This window comes from Maniola jurtina, chromosome 8 (genome assembly GCF_905333055.1).
Source record: "Maniola jurtina chromosome 8, ilManJurt1.1, whole genome shotgun sequence".
NCBI classification, from domain to species: domain Eukaryota; kingdom Metazoa; phylum Arthropoda; class Insecta; order Lepidoptera; family Nymphalidae; genus Maniola; species Maniola jurtina.
This window is the reverse complement of record NC_060036.1, coordinates 6,752,408-6,770,736: the sequence shown is the minus strand read 5'-3', so window position 1 is coordinate 6,770,736 and position 18,329 is coordinate 6,752,408. Positions and strand designations below refer to the sequence as shown.

Sequence of the window (18,329 nt, the reverse complement as noted above, 5' to 3'; positions counted from 1 at the left end):
AGAGTGACAAGCTACTGTCTACTTATCCAGGAAAATCAAAGAGTTCTCACTGGATTTTAAAAACGTAAATCGACGAGAACAAAGTTGCAGCATTCATCCACCTACCAGTTAGCTTGCACCCCGGACACACCCGGCTACTTTTTATCCCGGAAAATTAAAGAGTTTCCACGCGATTTTAATAACCTAAGTACACCCGGACGAAGTCGCGGGTATTGTCTAGTATAATTATTAATTATACTTCCAACTGTCATCACCATTCTTATTATAAACTTACACTATTTCGATGATTGACTCAACGGTCCTGTGGCGCAACGGATAACGCGTCTGACTACGGATCAGAAGATTCCAGGTTCGAATCCTGGCAGGATCGCAGCCTTATTTTTTTCCTACAAATTATTTATTATTTCTTTACGAATCTTTCTCATTTTAAACGACTTTTTTTAATGTATCTAATAGAGGGAAGTAATTCGAGACTAATTCGACTCTTAGTCCGTAGAGCTTATTTATAGATATAATTATTAATTTGTTAAATAATGTTTATCTGAGGAATAATGTTTGATGTTTTTGCCAGTTTTTGTTGTTGAAATTTGATTCAAATCTGACAGAATGTAAAATGTATACGTCGATTCAGTTAGTGATTGTAAAATCAGCCCTAACCCCATAGACCTATAAATATTCCCTAAGCCGTTAACCAGGCGACAATTACCTACAACGCAAATTAAACATCCTCGACTCAATCCTCACACGCCGTGGAATCACAAAGTGCACTAATGAATAATCTAGGAGTATTTTCAACTTCCCAACACTTCAACCAACAACTGGGACAATTTCTAATCCAGCACATGCACTCTAACTCCGCGCACTAAGACGTATTTTCGCATATCACCGCAGACACTACGCAAGTTTACAGCGGCATCTAAGGTATCTGGCACGGAATAAATTCACTCGTCTAACTGGTTTCTTGAGTAGACACCTATTTAAAATTTTAAAAGTGGATTTGTAAATTTAAAGGATGGCATGTTCGTGCTAAAATGTGGTTGGTTTAAATATTTTATGAACGTTCTTGACAGGTAAATTGCCTTTAGCAGTCAGTACATAAAATCATTACTATTTCTTGTAAGCTCTATCTATGGTTCAGATTTAAGTGAACCATCAAATAAAATTAAAAAAAATTCTTTATATAATGTAGATAAAGAATAAAGCCAATTTTTTAAATTCCCGCGGGATAGGGAATGAAAAGGATTTATAAAATTATACACTATTGGCGAGCGAAGTCTTAAATTTTGTAATTATAAAGATATTACGTTGTAATAAATAATAATATATATTGAATAGTTTCTACCCTGTGTATATTTAGCTATTAAGATATTTCTTTTGATGTAATTCGCAAGAAATATTTAGAACAGCTTTTTAATCTTTATACAAACAAATAAAATCAGTGTTTGTTTATAATTTAGTAGTAACTTTTGAGTTCTGTGACTAACCACACATCACTAGATAGATATAGCTAATTTCACGTTTTACAAACTCAAATTATTTTCTATGAAATTTTATAGCTGTCTGTCTTTTTGTTCCGGCTTGTTCAAAAAAGGTAACCCAATTTTCACGGAACTTCATTCTGCAGCCAGACAAAGCACTATGCACAAATTAATCTCGACTACTTTTTATCCCAGAAACAAAGATATGGGATATAATACGAAGGTAGGTATAATCTAATTCCACACAAATAAAGAACGCGGGCAAAAAGTCGTTAAGTATTGAAAAAAATTCAAAAGCTCCAAATTATTTTGCATTTTGTTACTACATCACTCCGCCAAAGCTGACAATCAGTAAAACCTTACAAATCTTCCAAAAATATTTGGACAACCGACGAGCGTCAATGTTTTGCAACGAATTTTTACACGTCTGATTTATTAAAATAGCCTTCCGGAAAAGGATAAAAATCACCCTTTTTTGGTTACGTTTTTACAATTACAAACAAATTGTGCAAATATTAATCACTTACCATTTAAATTTTTATTGCTGAATTCGTCGTTCATTGCTGAATTCGTCGCTATTCGTCGAATCTTTTTTTTTTGTAAACGATTTTTTTATCCATTTTTGCCCTAAAGTAATATGTATATTGTGATAATATTATATAATAAGGGATAAAAGCTATAATTAATAACTAGAACTTCTTACTCATGTGATGGTCCTTACCTATTGAAAGACATACCAACCGGTTAATAACGATACGCCGGTATCATCATTTCACCTACATTCATCCTAATTTGCATTCGACCCATACGCATTTAGGCAGCTCCAAGGAATTTCTCTATAGCGGTTTGCTGGCCTATCATAATATTCATGTCACAAAACTATAGCAGCCCGACTAGCATGGGCAGTAGATAAAAATTATATCCCCCGATTATATCCACTGATGTCATAGAAATGAGTGGATATAATCGGGGATATAATTTTTATCTACTGCCCATGCTAGCCGGGCAGCAGTAATAATACTATATAGAAGTTGTTGAATGTTTTGTATTAGGTATACTGTAAAAAAAATAACTAAACGAAGTAAAATGCAAACGTAAGTAATTGTCAATTGTAAGGTTATTTTTAAAATATTGATTTGAGTTGTCAAAAATAATATAAAATTATTAATTTACCTAATGCAGGTAGTTTGATAAAATCGATATTTGGCTCATTCGATGTCATACAATCTGTTGCTAGGAGGTCAACAAGATTGAACTTGCATAAATACGGGTGTTTCGAAGGTTTTAGTTTAGTCTCCTTCCGAGATTCGGGGCGATATCGCATATTTTCGGTTTTTGTATTGTGAACTGGATAATTAGATGTTGTGATAGCAATCACGCTCTAATTAAATTATTTATTTTGGCATTAGTTTTTTTTAGATTAAAACTCTCGGATAACCTCTACACATTGAACCTGATGTTTTTTGTGTTGGTTTGAGAGGACATTCCAATAATTCGATAAAAATATTTAAATAATACCTGCTTTTCTGAGTGACGCCAATACAATTATGTATAATAAAATTGAATGTTATCCATAGTAGGTACCTAATACATGCAAAAGTGTGTCCGTCTGTCTGTTAGCTTTTCACGGCCCATCTGTTTAACCATGAAATTCGGTACAGAAATAGCTTGAATGGTTATTGGCTACTTTTGGTTCCGGAAAATCAAATCTTTCCCACGGGAATGTTAAAAAACCTAAAATCACGTGGATGAAGTCGCGGTCATCATCTATTTGGTACCAAGATAGCTTGCATCCCATATACTTACGGATATAGGCTACTTTTATCCCGAAAACCCAATGAGTTCCCACGGGATTTTAAAAAACCAGAAGCCCCGCGGACGAAGTGTTCTACCAGTTAGTTATAAAGTAGTTCCTAGAGAAGCTTTAACTTGGGAGTTCTATAAGAGTATCAAGAAAATGTAAATGGATTTGTTTTTGTCTCTTTATTTTAAGCTTGTAAGCCCAAGCTGTCTGAGATGGTCTTGAGTCTCGAGTCTCGACGAATGTAAAAATAAAACTTCAAAATAGAACCGATCCAGTGAACTAGTTCGGATCCAAATACAGAATAGGAAGTATCAGTGGATTGGTTAGGTTTTTATTCATACATAGATATGGTGTAGTATAGCCTCCTTCGACTCCCTTCACTTGATGACCTTGCCTCCACGCAAGGCTTGCTGTCGTTCACCTCGCCGGAATGTGACCAATAATGCAGCTTTGTTGACAACTGCAGATAAATTGTATGGATATGTGTCTAACAGCTTGGTAAGCAATACTCGTGTACCTAATCAATATGATAAAACTGTATCTGCTAGTGAAGAAAAACAGTAACCCATAAAATATCTACCCTATAATCCATACTAATATTACAAATGCCAAAAGCCTGTTTATCTATCTATATGACTCCGTCTGCTTTTTAAGGTGCATCTGTTTAGTCAATTTTCATTAAAGATACAGAGATAGCTTGCATCCCAGAGCCGGGCATAGGCTGTTCTTTATTCTAGGAAATCAGAGTTCCAACGGGATTTAAAAAATCTAGATCCCCGTGGACAAAGTTGTGGGCATCACTTACTTGGTATAGAGCTAGCTTTCATTCTGGAGCATGACACACTTGACATTTGACTACTTTTATCCCGAAAAATGAAATAGTTTGGGAACTGTTTCATTTCAAGATTTTCAAATACCTAAATCCACGCGGACGAAGTCGAGGGTATGTTCTAGGAAATAATATTTTATCGGACGCTGTAAAACTCGTGGTTGACAACTATCTATAACAAGTGTAAATTAAAAATTTTCAACACCCCCGACAAATCATTTTCAAATAAATAATTATGTATATCTAGGCAACGTCCATCTTGACAGCTTGACATTTGTCAATTGACACTTGAATATTATGAACCTAAGGGTTATCTAACCTTCTTTTCTACAAGAAAACTAGAAAATAGCTGATAACTTTTAAACGGCTGAACCAATTTTTTTGGATTATAGCTAAGAACACTCTCGATCAAGCCACCTTTCAAACAAAAAAAACTAAATTAAAATCGGTTCATTCGTTTAGGCGCTACGATGCCACAGACAGATACACAGATACACAGATACACAGATACACAGACACACAGATACACACGTCAAACTTATAACACCCCTCTTTTTGGGTCGGGGGTTAAAAAATAAATTACAATAACAATATTATTACCATCTTTAAACTTAAAATGCATTATACAAGTCTAATAATGAAATTAAATACCACCATCGCTCGACAAACTTTCTATCTTAATAATAATTTATCGAAACAGGTTGAACTTCACTTCTGATTTGTAACCCTACAGTTCCCAAGAGCGGAACTTCGTCAGTAATAATCGTCCAATCGAGCTTGAAGACAACCAAATCTTCGATAACTTGAGTCTACTTGAATAGATTAATGGACATTTACTAAGCGGTCTTATTTTATTAGCTGACCCACATTGATTTCACTCAAGAGAATTTCAAAAATCATATTATCTAATGGTTTCACTATCTAATGGTTTGTAAATAAAATCTTCATGCTAAATCTCGATTTTCTAGATCGATCATTTTAAGCTTCATTCATTTTAAGATAATTAATCAGTATATATTCTGTATAATCGAAATATGTCAGTCAGTCTTTTCTGCTTTTATATTATGTGGAAGATGATACGCCTACTATTTCATTCTGTACTTAAAAACATATTGCGCGAATTGACTGTATCTATATTTACTGCCTGAACGTTTTGCCTCTCTAGCACATAACGTCGAAGGAAACAGTAATTACTGCCATGGCAGTTATGAATTGCTCAAATTTTTCCATTCAGAATTCAGATGCCCGAGTCCTTAATACCTAACCACCCGCCCACAAGCGTCTCGATACAAGCTGCTGCTTAAAATCAGACTATCAGTTGCTAAAATAGCGATCACTCATGCGATATTTTGCGTCCGGCTTAAATTCTAATTACACAATTGCTTTTCGTATTTCATAATCATTTTGAAATTAACCATTACTTATAGGCATATTTTAATTTCTATAGTAGGTACATACCACGATTTTGATGGTTTTATTTGTCGTAACCACAACCCGTGTAATTTGGGTCCAAATCAAACCAAATCAATCGTGGTATATACTTACCCGTTACCCGTTATAAAATCATAACTCATAGGTTTTGATAAGGCTCTTGAAAATTTAGTCCCAGAGTATTTCAATTGTGATTTATTAAATCATTATGTACAACGCTGTCGACCTTCGCTAGGAATGCCGCCGCCATATTGCTAAATGAACCGCGTGCCTATTATACTAAGTTACAAATTGAGGAACAAAGATACTTACATACTTTTTATTTAACCTATAGTTTGGACTATTCAAAAATCAAATCAAAATCATTTATTTACAATAGGTACTATTGTACACCAAAGCTACGAGGGTTCCAAACGCGTCCAAGTCTGAGAAGAGCCAGTGACGGATTAACCCTTAATCAAATTAAGCAATTGCCTAGGGCATCACGTCTGAGGGGGCACCAGAAGAAGCACAAAAAAAATCCGTCCTTAGGGCATCACGTCTCACTCTCACGTCACCATAAAGTAAAAACCACCCCAAAAAAAGTTTCTAGGACTAATTTGAAAATTCGCGCGTTTCAAGTTGACATAGAGTCCGACCTAGAGTCATAACCCAACTCCAGCTTGCCCACTCGCTGCCCGCTTGTGCATTGGAAATTCGAATGCCTCCGAAAGCCGCAAGGAGCATTTCAATAAATAAATAAATTATGCTTTGGTTTTTAACCGACACTTCCAAATAAGGAGGAGGTTCTCAATTCGTCGGAATCTTTTTTTTATTGTTGTCGCACCTACTCCACTTTTAAAGTACGTTTCATCTCATCATCTTATTTTACAAACAACTAATGTTTTTTGGCGGTAAAGGTTTAAAGACCGATTCTAGTTGACATACGGATAGGGGGGCCCACAGGCATGGATTGCTTAGGGCATCATGTAGTCTTAATCCGTCACTGAGAAGAGCCCACAGCAAACTCAGCCGGGTATTCTTTTTATTATCACCACTTCACAAAATCACTTATAGTGATTAAGATGATAGAATCTAATCATTAATGGACTAAGAGTCAGCGCATGCCAGACCTTCGTTTTCTATAAAAGCTGAAAGTTTCACTGCGTATTGTCCCTAGCACAGGGAGGAACGATCAGCTTTTATGAAATAACAAGGTCTGGCATGCGTTACGAGCTCTCTCTCTACAACTCAATTTTTAATCACCAACTTATGTTTAACTTATATGAGTTTGCCGATCAATAGTTCATAATTTATACTTACTGGAAAGCAATCAACAAGTTTATGCGTTAGGAAAGTTTATTCAGTGATTTTATAAACTTTTGCAGAGTTTCATGCCATTCATTAAAAATATCTATTATTTCATACTAATATTATAAATGCGAAAGTGTGCCTACCTCTCGTCATCTCTTCATCAATTTCATTTAGAACTATTGCTTTGAAGCACATTTACATTAAAAAGAGCCGAAACCTTCGTATGTCAAAGAGTCCTGTGTTACGCCAGTTTTTTTAAGAGCACCACAAGAATAAGCTTAAAAAATTGAGCCACGGCCCTTCAAGTACCGTAATGGATCCCTTGTCGTGCCTTGTATCCATGAGAAAGACAAATGTACTACTTTATATTACAAATATTTTGGCTTAGAAGGCCTAAACAGCAATACGGTCTTGATCATTTATTATGCAATATTCTTTTCTTGAATCTTGTATGTACCTAACTTGAATATTTATTCAACTGGTTTGTATTTTGTTCTTCACATCAACGTGATCCTACCATCTTATCTTATTAGAACAAAAACATGATTCGTGTCATTGAACGCCTCCAGAAGTGAGTACCTATATATAAAGGCTTACACAATCCAAGTGCTAGCTGGTTTTCATTGTGTACAATATACATAACAATAATCGACAATGTCTAATCACCTACCTCAAGTGCTCAAGGCGTTATTGCACAAAGTTATTCTTAACCTAGCCCACACCGCAGCGCTGAAACCACAGTCATCATTAACTTCTATTGTTGTTATTATACTCTTTGACTCTTTATATTTTAATCTAAGATTTCTCTTTTACAGTGCCATTTGTTCCATCGTAAACCTCAGAAACTAACTAAAACTTTAAATAATATTCATAAAAGCATTGTCTAGACTTGTTTATAAAATATGTAATGATTACAAAAAGTATCCTACAGCGCGGCGTTCGATTCTATTAGAGAAATGTGAATCTACCAAACTGGTAGCTTTATCGAATGGTACCTCCCTTTTTTAGACGCTCTAAACTTTTTTTCACCAATTTTAACTATATTCCTTAGATTTATGTAACTTTGAGTTATTTCAAACTCTTGTAAAAGCAAACGTAGGTTCACCGTACTTTGGATGCGGATTTGTATCGTACGTAAGTGGATGAATACTGATCGTACGAATTTCTGAATAGGTACTGTTTTCTCCGTCAAGCAGGTAGGCAGTGTCACAGTCATATTGTTTGCGTTAAGTCTTCTTTGGTACGTTGATTGATGATGATGACTATTCTGTAATCTGTAATGTATCAATAATCTGTATCTTCAAGATAATTATCTTCTTTGATCCCATCTTGAGCTCACAAACATTTTATATGTCCATAAACCAAGTACTTAGTTCAATTTTTCTACATCCAACGTTTTCGTAATATTTTCGGACGTCGGAACTACACGTACTCTACTTAGTACGTTTTCGTACGTGTTCGCACAAATTAAATTCGTACGAAAACGCATCTAAAGCGCGGTCGGTCTAAAGTCTAAACTGTTTTGACTAGGTATGTCATGGCTTTGTAGCAGGTACTCGTATCAAACCCGTTGCATTTTTTGGCTTTAACAGGTTTCCGCCTCGCTCTCCAAGCCACGCGCATGGATTTAAGTAAACAAGTACAGAAGCAGTTCGAAGAACCTAGTTTGTGTTTTCGTTCAAAATGTATGGCAAACTGAACAGTGCATCGGAGCTTTTTGAAACTTCGGTTTTCCAAACGTATCGAGCGTAAAGCAAACACAAACTTTGCAACACGCGAACTCACTTGCCCTGGAAATAATAGCGGTTTAAAAGATAATCTATAAATATGTTGAAAGCCTAATTTTTTTAACTCTTTGTTTATCTTTCCAGGACTTACTGTTAAAGTAACTATAAAGTTGTCGATCATGCCTTATTGTCTCTTCCTGCCTGTGAAAGATGCAACGAGATGGATTCAAAGATTTTATAGCCCCGACAAACAGACAGACAAAAATTTAATAAGTAAACGGATTTTTGACTATGACTAATATAATCTTGACATTCATCATCATCATAGTCAAGACAGGCGTCCACCACTGGACATTGATCTCTTGTAGGGACTGCCACGCGCCAGTCTTGTGTGTCCTGAATTTAAGGTCGCCATTCCAGCACCTTGGGAACCCAAGGTTTACCAGTTTTTCGAATTATGTACCCTGCCCATTGCTACTTCAGCTTCGCATCTCGCTGAGCTACGAGTATGTCGGTTACTCTGGTTATCCTACACATCTCCTCATTTCTGATCAAAGCATCAAACATACGAGTAGCATAGCATATATGAGCTTAATAAAAGATGCTTATTTTGAAATCACAGACAAACACTTCAATTTTATTCTTTATAGATATTGAAATTCAGAAGATGACCAAAAACTTCGCAAAATTATTCAGGCTTTATCTCATTTACCTTCATATAGTACAATCGACAAACAACGACAATAGTGCTGTATAAATAATCTTTTTTTATTCTGGCCCGAGGCAACCTCTATAGACCATTGTTGGTTCGCTGTCACAATACACTATTAATTTTTTAGTCGATCACGTTCGATTTTTGGGTCAAGACGAGAGCAAATAAATCAAAACCAATTGCAAAGGTAACGCTTTCACGTAACAGTTATACTGGTTTGTATTTAAGAAAATGTAGCTATAGGTAATGACATAATGGCGTGTACCACAGGGTGTTAGGTAATTTTATGAGTAAATTCACAATTTAGCAATTTCAAATGGAGATCTTCGAAAAACCCCCGTAAGCTTAAAAGTAAAACGAGACGCAATCAAATAAAACTTTTTTAAACCACCTCAGTCGCTATTGTACAAATACGGATAGGTCTTAGTAAGATAAAAAATTATAAAGATTAATTATTTACTTAAAGTAAATTAGATTATATATTGTCTAAAGTTTTTTCGAACTCTTCGTAGGTTTTTTTTTTTATTTGAAAACATAGTCAAGCTTTTACAAGCGAGTGTGTCAGAATGGTTGTAGGTCCTTTAGGGATTTTAAAGTTCAGCCAAAACCATTTGTTTTTTACGGGATAAAAATAGACTAGTTATAGTTCTCTTGCATAGTTCTCTACGGGGCCGTGACTGCCAAATAATTAATTGGTTCAGCTTTTACGAAGATTAAAGTGAGCTACAGAGAAATTGGCAAACACAAATATTTACCTAAAATTGTTGGGTTTGATAAAGTGTAAAACACTAATTCTGAACTTAATAAAAGCAAGTTATTTAGATTATTATAGAAATAAAAAGCTGTGATAGTCTAATGGTTAAGACGTTTGCCTTCCAGTCCAGGGTTCGAGACTAAGCAAGAAATTTTTATTACTTTTCGAGTTATGTGCGTTTATCTCTTGGTTTCGGTGAAGGAAAACACTATGAAGAAACCTGCATGCCTGAGAGTTTTCCTTTATGTTCTCAAAGCCTGTGAATGTGTAAAGGTGTGTGAAGTCTGCCAATCTGCACTTCATCAGAATGGTGAACTAAGTCTGAGAGGAGACCCATGCTCAGTAGTGAGCCGGTGATTGGTGGATTAATGATGATGATTTGGATATCACAAACAGATATTTCAGTTTAATATTTGTAGGTATAGATAAAGACAGATGTGTAGATTAGAAAACTAGCATTGAAGAAAATTGTTTAACCAGTAAATAGCTGAGAATATAGTTCAAACAAATATTCTCACGTATGCTATATTATGGTAGCCACATCAACTGAAAACGTGACGCTCGTTTTTCTTACGTGACTTGCCCACAATACTCATCCTCTTTAGCAAAATCAACATCTGTTTCTATTTGTTCCAATAATAAATATCTATGTGTATTGAAAGAAGAGGTCCTGGAAAAGATGTTTGTAGAGAAAAGAAACGACTTTATTTTGTACTAACTTCAACCCGCGACTTGGCCCGCGGTATTTATATAATCTAAAGCCTATGTTACTTTCTTTTTTCATTGCGAAATAGGCTTGCACTTGACGATAATCATGCTTGATAAAAGGCAATGAGAGGTCTACGTTGGACTGCGCTTGCATTACTTTTGGATAAAGTAAGATAGATAGATAGATAGATAGAAACTCTTTATTGCACACAAAAACACATATAAGGATAACAACACAGTAAGAAGAAAACAGAAAAAAACAATTGTGTGCAAAGGCGGCCTTATTGCTTGGAGCAATCTCTACCAGTAAGTAAGGTGAAAGAGTTATTAAAATCGATCCGAATTTTTTGATTACAAACAAAGAAATCTTTCCTGTATTACGTCAGAGCGCTGCGGAGACCAATTTAATATACTCGTACCTACCATACTTAGATATAAAAATCTGATTTGGTAATCTGAAAATGCCTAATAAAACAAGAATTTATAAGCGTCACTATTGATTGACTTTAAATCCATACTATAATATTTTAAATGCCAAAGTGTGTCTGTCTGTCTGCTAACTTTAACGGGCTGTTTAACTATTTCTAACAATTTGGTACAAAGATAGCTCGCATGCGACTTTTACTCCCGGAAAAACAAGATTTTTAAAAGAAACCTGTGAACCTAATCCCCTTGGATGAAGTCGTGAGAATCATCTATTTGATACAGGGATAGCATGCATCCTGGAGACGAATAAAGGCTATTTTGATCCCGGAAAATCAGAGTCCCGCGGGATTTTTAAAACAAGTAAATCCACGCGGATGAAATCGCAGACTTCATCTAGTATAAAAATGATTCAAAAAAAGGTTTCGTATTGAGTACTTTTGTGATTCAAATAATAACGGCCCCAATTCTGTTGAATATTATCACAATTTCAAAGCGTGAGTCAAATAGAAGCCCTAAAGATGGAAGTCCGAACGCGATGTTTGCTATTCCACTTTCGTCCATAAGCCATTGTCTGAATGTGGTCAGAATAATAAATCTCGTAGCAGAGCAAATGTGCTAAATATCCAACGATATCGCCGCTTTCCAGATGTACTCGAAAACGATGTTATTTTTCGTCATAGCTTAGTAGTTTATTACTTCCTGAACTGCCAAATTCGGAACATTACTTAGTGAGGTTGCATAACAATCTGCAGGTTTCGTGAGAAAATATTTTGAGGAATATCGTAATATTGGTAATATTACGTATTCATTAATGTTTATATAGATGTTTTATGTTATTATCTTTATCGTAATAGGTACATTTGTTTTTATTTGCCATAATTCGAGACTACCTTCTTTATCATGACAATATACATGACTTTTATTTAATTACTAGATGATTCGACGACTGTTTGATTTTCCGGGATAAAAGTAGTCTATACCCGATGCAAGCTATCTCTGTAGTTAAATACGCAATGTAGGCCGTGAAAACCCAGCAGACAAACAGACGCACTGATACACCCTTGCATTTAAAATATTAATATATTCAGTAATGTTTAAATAGCTGTTATATCTATAACATTTATTTTTATTACCATACCTACTTACCTACAAAAAATCAGCACTTTTACGAAAATGAATTCGTCAGACTAATACATTATGAAAATAATATACCTATTATTTTTAGGCTATTTTTAGGCATTTGATTGTATGATATCACGCCGTACTTAAATAAATAGAAGCAGGTAAACTTATAAAAGGAACGCGAGAATATTCAATACGTGAGAAATCTTCATTAATAAAAACAACATCGCAAGCCACAATATAATATTTTATAATGTTACTTGGCTGATGCTTGCCTATGCTTATGTCAGCGGAAGAACTGCAAGGTCATTTGTTAAGGCTAGTCTTAAATCAGTTAGAAAAAATATTAGGTATTTTAGAGTACATTGTCACATTTAATTTAGCTAACATTTTTTTTAATCTACTTACCTAATTCTACTACTACAAGAACATTTAGAGTTTCTGTATCCGATAAACTCTATAAGCTAAAAAAACAATGGAAGCTGCGAGCGCCATCCTACGAAAAGGTGGATCTCTCGCTTGCCTACCTTATTGAACGAAAAGGTCAGAAAGTAAAAATTATACACGCTAGTGTAGGCTTTATTGTTAAAGCATAATAGCGACGTTGGCATGAAGGTTATTAGTTACGTGACCTTTAGCGTGGGATGGACGGCATGACATTTATAAGTGACCTCTTCAGACAGATTTCATATTATAGTAGGTATATCTACTCGCTAAGTAGTAGTCTACGAAATAAACCTTTATACAACGTTGATGAAAACTATTAACTTAATGATACAATAACAGCGATAGAGTGAGATCATCAGAAATACAATTTCTCTGTTATTTGGATGCCAAGAAAGAGTGAAATATTTGTTGGAAGTAATTAACAGTAATTACAACCTACCGACTTACTTTTGTAAAACTTTAGCTGAGATGCGCTTTAGTGCTGAATGTTAATTAAGTTTTGTAGACTTTATTGTCAGATGCTTTTTTATTTAATCATTAAATTTTATTTTGCGATACAACTCAAATGACTCAGTGACTATGAACAAGATATGCAGCGTCTCGGTGAAGACGAAAAGTTCAAAGCAAAAGTTATTTTCCTTGAAAACGAGTTTTTTGGTTAGTACCTACTGCATGTTGTAGAGTCAGCACAACAGACTATAAAAAATCTATCTATGTACGAGTATTAAAGTTAATTAGTATATAGTTGATTATATGTACCTATTTATTATACATAATATATTTTGTTCCAAAATAAAAATTTATTTATTAATAACATCACGTCGTTATGGTTATGCTCAGGCAGGTTCGAATTATTTTTTTAAATCCTTAAGGAAATTTAGTTTGTCTTCCATATTAAATACGATTTACAGATACTTAAAATATAATGTACTCAGCGTGTAAAAACCCTGTGTTATATGAGTCATTTCAGTTACGTCATCAATGTTTATTTATAATGCTTCGATTATAAAATATTATATCATCCGCCGTTAAAGGTAGCAAAATGACTTACCAAAGCCAAATTATATTGTAATGATCTGCCATTGTTAAAAGGTAAATGTACTGTTACATTTTATAAATCAGACACGCAAATTATAAAAGGCATTTTTTTTGCTGGCGCTTAATTTTTTATTTAAAATCAATGTTCACTCACAACTTGAAAGGAAATAATATATTGATTTCATCAAAATACAATTTTATTTCGAGAAAGATGAAATGAGATGAGGATTGTGTTCAGAACTCTACATTAGTACTTATTTCAATTAATTATTATGTAATCCCGAAAAGAATACGAATTCCATGAGTTTATTGTTCCATGTTTTTTATTTGGTAGACCTCCTGTAGATACTTACAGCATGAAACTAAGGATAAATGATTTACTGAGAGAGACAATGTAATTTTAGAAATACAATCCAGACTAAAAATTAAAAACTTTCAAGTCAAAGCGACGATGTCGTAGACTGCCTGCAAAATAATTTCGTAGTTACAAAGTAAACAATGAAGGTACTCAACAATAGTATTGTCCTCAAAACCAAAGCACTAGCTCTGGGCGACAGCGTCGACTGAAATTAAGCACGAAAGTCCGCTAAACGTAAAAGTAAAGATCTTTCGCTTCAAAAAACAGGCTTCGTTTGGGCTGACTCGTTAGTTCCATTCAGCAAGCATCCGTGGACTTTAAAAAGGCCTTTTTGTACTCTTGTGTTGCTTTTATTAACGCCCTGTTCGTCCATCGGTGTGAGTAAATAGCAGATGTGTACTGTTTTTTCTGCAGCCTAATGAATGCCACGTTCATAAATTGCGACAAAAATGTAGATGTGACCAGGGAAAATTGTTAATTCGCGGAATAAAACCCCAACCGGTACGCATTAACATAAAATATGGATGAAAAAGCCAAAACGTATTTTATATACCTACCTTCAACATAATAATAAAAATCTTTTGACCATTCTTTCAGTAAAGTAGGCATCTACATATTAATTCGTCTGCATTTTGGTTTTGTTACTCTAACATGTCCAACAAACGTTAAAATATACGAGTTCCTATTTGAAATTTTTATTAAACGAATTAAATGAAAACTGAAAACTATTCCATTTATATATTTAATGAAAACTAGCTGGGTATTTTAATTTGGTGAGTAAAATAATATTATGTTATATGTTATATTACATGTAAGGAATTGCATAAAGTTAATTTAAAATATATTTATCTAGATAGATCCTTAGGTAATACTTAAAGGAAATAACTTTACCTATCGTAAATATAAAATACAGATTAAATCAATCGAAATAAAATCAAATTCAGTTGAGACTTCAGTCATTTGTAAAACATTTATTAACTGAACATTTTCTTACTTGAAATAAAATAGGATCTGGACTCTAGAGATATGCTCTACAATGGTTAAAATTGCAGAAAAACTATTCAGAATATAATACTCGAAGGATCGAGATAGGTAAGTAGATAATAACACGAAACCTGTTTGCCTTCACGATACTCTACCTGAACGTTCAACAGTAGAATTTTAAGCATGTAACATGACATACCTTTGCATTATATTATGCATGTTATACAGGTACCTACCTACTGTTTCATCAAATATATTGAGTAGGTAGGCAAAGTTTTGTTTATTTTTATTTAGGACAATAAGGTAAATTACCTGTCATACACATAGCAAAATAGTTGAATCGTTTTAGTCAAATTAACAACGGAATTTGTTTGCTATTTGAATTTAGAAATAGAATAGAATAGATTTTTATTCAAATAAACCTTTTACAAGTGCTTTTGAATCGTCAAATAATTTACCACTGGTTCGGAATGCCGTTAGGCTACCAGTACCTAGGTTAGAGCAATAAAATTCCCGTCAGTAATTTTTCAATTTGTAATTAGGTAGGTATATACTATCTAATCAACATCAACAATAGTAGATATCTGAATACACAAGTATTCCAATTCTAGGATAAGAGGAAACAGTTAAAAAGTGACTCTTGTCACAGAAAATACTTAGCAATTAGTAGGCAAGTAGGTAACTATACAAAACTATTTCCAAAAGTCGTTATTATTCATTCACGGATGTTAAAATCCTGATGATTCACCAGTAAGGCATGATGGCTTTGGGCAGGTAGAATTTTTTTAAACGCCCAGAAATTACCGGTGCCGACGTCATAACGCGTGGTTTCCAAAAACGGGTAGATAATATTTCTACAATTGATTATATTATTATTGGCCTCGGGTAGAAGTTATATTAAGTTCGTTTATATTTTAGTAGGCAGGTATAACTAACTTTAAAGGTGTGTAAGTATAGTTCTGTGTGTAAAAGTTTTGTTTACTAATCTATCAAAGCAAGTAGAAGTCAATTCAAATTCAAATTCAAAATGTTTTTATTCAATTAAACTTTTACAAGTGCTTTTGAATTGTCAAAAAATCTACCACTGGTTCGGAATGCCGTTCCTACCGAGAAGAACCAGCAAGAAACTCGGCGGTTGCTCTTTTCAAGTACATATTCAATTTACAATAATATGCCATACTGTATACAAACAATTACAGCGTTGTGTATTGCTGGAGCGAGTCAAATCCAAGCTTTTTTGTCATTTAGATAATCTTCGATTGTATAATAAGCTTTTTTCAGGAGCATACTTTTAATAGATTTTTTAAACTTGTGTTAAGGCAAGTCTCGTGCTCTTCCATCATGAGGTACAAACAAACTTTGACCTTTATAACCAAACAAAAGCACAATCTCCCACAAATACCATATCAATGACTAAGCCGCATACCTGCCTATAATTTATTTTATTGACATGAGTCATTACAATATTTATTTAATTAATTCTACAAATGTTCTACAAGTTATATTAGCATCCAGCCAATGAACAGACAGTGGTTACAAGATGTAGTTGTAGTTAAGATTTCTTATACTTAGCTTAAAAAATAATAGCAGCCATTAATTTATTAAAGATTCAACTTCGGGATGTCTATAGGTATTAATATAATATTATATTATAATGTACTATTTTATTTTAATGTGTGCTAAAATATTTGACTTAGATTTACCTAATTTATTGAGGATCTACCTATAGGTATGTTTAACACAATAATAAATAAATGTATTACTTTGACATTTACGGTGTGCCTACTCGTATATAAGTCCTGCACCTTTTTTGTATATTTATAAATATATCACTGTGTGTATTTTCTATTGGCGTAGCTGTAAAGAAACTATGCCAATACATAGGAAATGTTTAGTGTCATTCAACCTACTCTGGTGCCGTTTCACTTTTACCATAAAAATTCTATTCCGCAGTAGATACGCCTTAAACAGCAGGAAAATAAGTGAAAAAAGCGCTTATGTTAGAATAACGCGGATGTTGACACCATGCGCTTTTACACGCGCAAAAACAGCTGATAAAATGTAATGGGGCCTTTAACTTGAAATAATGGTATTCTAACAACATTTAACAACTACTACGCGGTATAAGATCATCATCATTTTGTCTGTCTGTCGTTGCGTCATGCAATAATAACATGGTCGAAAATAAATTGATAAATCAATCACTGCGTAGTTTCGAGGTCAGATTTATTTTTGTCTGCCAACTTGTTTACTTTTTACCGATTTTGAACAAAGTTATTGTTCAAAATTGGTCCACTCCATACATCCTATCCAGATTTTACGCCGAGGATAAAAAGCTAGGATCACAGAATAGAATAGAATCGATCTATTCAATAAACATGTTTCATTCATGAAGTCATTTCACTTGAATAGAATAATATCAAACCAATTAAGTGCGAGTCGATCCCGCACACAAAGTGTTTTGTACCATCGTACAAGAAATAACACTTTTTAATTTATTTAAATTTTCATGGTGGCCATTTTTAAATTTTTATTATTTGTTGTTATAGTAGCAATAGGAATGAAAATTTCAACTCTCCACCTATGACAGTTCAGCCAAACGGACGGACAGACGGACGGATGGACAGCGGAGGCTTAGTAATAGGGTTCCATTGGCACCTTTCGTGTACGGAACCCTAAGAACGAAGTGCAATTTAAACATTACCCTTACCATGATATCACACTATCACACTAATATTATAAAGGCGAAAGTTTGTGTGTGTGTGTGTGTGTGTGTGTGTGTATGTTTGTTACTCTTTCACGCAAAAACTACTGGACGGATTTGGCTGAAATTTGGAATGGAGATAGATAATATCCAGGATTAGCACAAAGGCTACTTTTTATCCCGGAAAATCAAAGAGTTCCCACGGGATTTCGAAAAACCTAAATCTACGCGGACGAAGTCGCGGGCATCATCTAGTAAAAAATATTATCCACGAAGAAAGTCGTTCAAAAGCGAAATCTCTACTAATGCCAACATTGTGCATAACTCAGATGGTTGCGTTCCACTTGAATAATATTTGACTACGACCCAAGTTTGGTCTACATAATTATTTGCTTGCAATGTTGGGGAAATAGTGCGCTAGTCTTATAGTAAACTTTTTACTTTGTTGTAGGTAGATATAGTTGCTATATTTAAACCCAAGTGTAAACACTTAAAAAACAAAAAATAACTACTA

General features: G+C 34.1%; 1 protein-coding gene and 1 non-coding gene across 5 annotated transcripts in view; both read left to right on the top strand.

The window, feature by feature from the left end:
* Nucleotides 1-18,329, top strand: part of LOC123867889 (sushi, von Willebrand factor type A, EGF and pentraxin domain-containing protein 1) — a 110,788-nt gene that overhangs the window by 7,258 nt on the left and 85,201 nt on the right. The window lies entirely within an intron of this gene.
* Trnar-acg lies at nt 298-370 on the top strand. Its single transcript has one exon. It is a non-coding gene; the product is annotated as a tRNA-Arg (tRNA).